Source organism: Lipotes vexillifer, unplaced genomic scaffold, assembly GCF_000442215.2.
Source record: "Lipotes vexillifer unplaced genomic scaffold, Lipotes_vexillifer_v1.1 scaffold216, whole genome shotgun sequence".
Taxonomy (NCBI): domain Eukaryota; kingdom Metazoa; phylum Chordata; class Mammalia; order Artiodactyla; family Lipotidae; genus Lipotes; species Lipotes vexillifer.
Window position 1 is genome coordinate 1,825,142 of NW_006779100.1, and position 3,183 is coordinate 1,828,324.

The following is a 3,183-nucleotide window of genomic DNA, read 5'->3' on the forward strand; positions in this document are numbered from 1 at the left end:
TTTGGGTTGTGCATGTCTCTGCACAGAGTAGGTCTCACAGGCTGTCTGCTTCTTCGTGGGGTCAAATGTCAGTGGTGGATCGGGGCTTTCATCTTTGCAAGTTTAGAAACTTAATTTTTCATGGAAGCCCAGAATCTGGGAAATGATTCACAATAACCAGACTTACAGATATCTACTTCCTGGCCTTAAAGTCCCTGGAAAAGTAAACTAGTTAATATTCAGAAGTGCATTTGAAAGAGGATGGTTTTGAGAGGAATTTACTTCTTCTAGGCTGGAGAATTAACCTGGCTCTCTTAAAGAGTGTGTGTTTTTTCCAAATATGGCTTTATTCCTCCATTGAAGCCATGCTTAGTGAAGGCCATGGCACATAATAGGAGCTCAATAAAGACCCGAGTAACTCTCTCTGAATCTTATTGGTTAAATGACTGACTAATGTACTTATGCCTATTTTCTAGACCCCATGCAGGTAATTACGTTTTGTCATGATAGTATCTGTCCCTGTATCTCTACCATGGAAGTTTGGGAAGAACTAGTGACTATGAGCCAGACTCAAGACTACAAATTCCTTGAAGTTAAGAATCATCATCCCCACCCCCACCCCATGCCAAAAAAAAAAAAAAAAAAAAGATCATCATCAGAGCCCACATTTATCATGTACTTTTCCATACCAGGCACTATGCTGAGCCCTTTACCACTCTTATTTTATTTAACCCTCATAACAACGTTGTGAGCAGCAGCCTCATTTTATAGATGAAGAAATGATGCCAGGAGAAGATAAGGAACATATGGAAGATGACCCAACTAGTAAGGAACACAGCCAAGATTGGAACTCAAGCCTGTGTCACTGCAGAGCCTGTGCTCTCATTCACTGCTTGCAGCACGTTCCAGCCTGTAGCCATCTCGGTATCCCTACAACACCTGGAAATGCACTTGAGACTGTGCATTCAAAACATGTGTGCATAGTCAATTCTTGGTTGTGAGCAGCAGAAAACAACTCTGGTTTATTGTAAACAGAAAAGAGATTGTAGGGCTACAAAGAACTTATAAGAAGCTGGAGACTAGGCAAAAATTGAGGTAGGGCCAGGGCCTAAGGAGCAGAATACAGGATACTCATCTTTTAGCAGGAACAATCCAACCAGAATACCTCAGACCAGTCCTTCCAACGCACATGTATCCTAACTTTCCATTCATCTTTGCTTCGTTTATTCACAATTTAAAGTTTAGGGTGAGAGCGTCTGATTGGCTATCCTAGGTCATTTGCCCTTATTCGAAGAGCACGTGGGGGAAGAGATTAGTCCCTAGACCTTTCTGCTTCCCTGTGGAGCATGAGGCTTACTTTGACTCACACAGTGGGAAGTTCCCCCAAACAGAGGGAGGGCTTGGATGATAGACAGTCACAAACATTGGCAAATGCCCTCCACACCATGTGTGAATTAACTCAGACCCATTGCCAATGATCGAATCACAATTTATGTTATATTTTAGTCCCCTTGCTGATACTATTTTCTTTCCTTTTTCTTGGCCGTGCTGTGCAGCATGCGGGATCTTAGTATCCCAACCAGGGATTGAACCCGTGCCTCCTGCAGTGGAAGCACGGAACCTTAACCACTGGACCGCCAGGGAAGTTCCCCCCTCGCTGATATTAGAGAAATGTCAGAAACATATTTACACGTCACCATTAAGCATACTTTATACACATGATTCAAAATTCACTTTGGTTTTAGAAGGTGATATTCTCTGACTGACATGGGGATCAGGAGCCTGCAGCCTCTTGCACCTGATTAAAGGAGCCCATTCATGAGGCTGCTCAGGCTTTAAGTTAAAGAGGACCATTCCCATCTGGGTGGGGCTTCGGGGTGGGGTGTCCAGAGCCAGTGGTAAGAACTGCCTTTTGATTGTTGTTAGGTAAACTATCATCATAATATCGCACAGCGTGGACACTTCCTGCCTCTATGAAATCTCAGTGCACCTGGCCTTCCTGCTGCTCACCTGCCACATCTGTGTTTACTTTATGCCTAAATCATGGGAAGGCCAAAAGGGGTGATGTCAGTGCAGCTGGGCCAGCTGTGTCTGGGAACAGTGGTAGCCCCATGTTTTGAGGCCAAATGGAGGCTGTAGTGGTCTGGGGGTCGGGGAGGAAGAGAGGACCCTGGCTGTCATAGGCTCCCCGGCATGGATCTGGATGTAGAAGCAGGGGCCAACCAGCAGCCCTACGTGATGAAAAAGTACATCACCCCCCCCGCCCCCCCAGAGCCTGCTCCCAACATCCTCATCGGACTGTCTGTCTGTTTCTTTTTTTTTTTTTTTTTTTTTTTTTTTCACAGTCAACCCACTTTTTCTTGCGTTATGCGGGCCTCTCACTGTTGTGGCCTCTCCCATTTGCGGAGCACAGGCTCCGGACGCGCAGGCTCAGTGGCCATGGCTCACGGGCCCAGCCGCTCCGCGGCATGTGGGATCTTCCCGAAACGGGGCACGAACCCGCGTCTCCTGCATCGGCAGGCGGACTCTCAAGCACTGCGCCACCAGGGAAGCCCTGTTTGTTTCTTTTTTTAATAAAATCGTTTGAGGCCTCAGAAAAACTTGAAAATGGCTGTCATAAGACACCTACATTATAGTTGTCCCGACTCTCTGAAATATACGACCAAGCTTAAAAAGACACTCAAGGTCCAAAGACATCACAGACTTGGCAACACCGTCTTGGGTTCACGTGCCCTGAGACCAGCTCCTGAAAGTGACACGGGCACTTTTCTAAAACACTTGCTACGGTTTCCCTGGTGGCGCAGTGGTTGAGAGTCCACCGGCCGATGCAGGGGACGCGGGTTCGTGCCCCGGTCCGGGAGGATCCCACATGCCGCGGAGCGGCTGGGCCCGTGAGCCTTGGCCGCTGAGCCTGCGCGTTCGGAGCCTGTGCTCCGCAACGGGAGGGGTCACAACAGCGAGAGGCCCGCGTACCGCAAAATAAAAAAAAAAAAAATAATAATAAAACACTTGCTACAGGTTCTGGGCACACTGTAATGGAACCTCCTCATCAGAATTATACACAGGTGAATGTCACTCTAGACCTGTTTATAATGGATATCCAGCACCGTGGAATAGAACAGAGTATATATGGGGAATTCCCTGGCGGTCCAGTGGTTGGGACTCTCTGCTTTTGCTTTTTTTTTTTTTTTTTTTTTTTTTTTG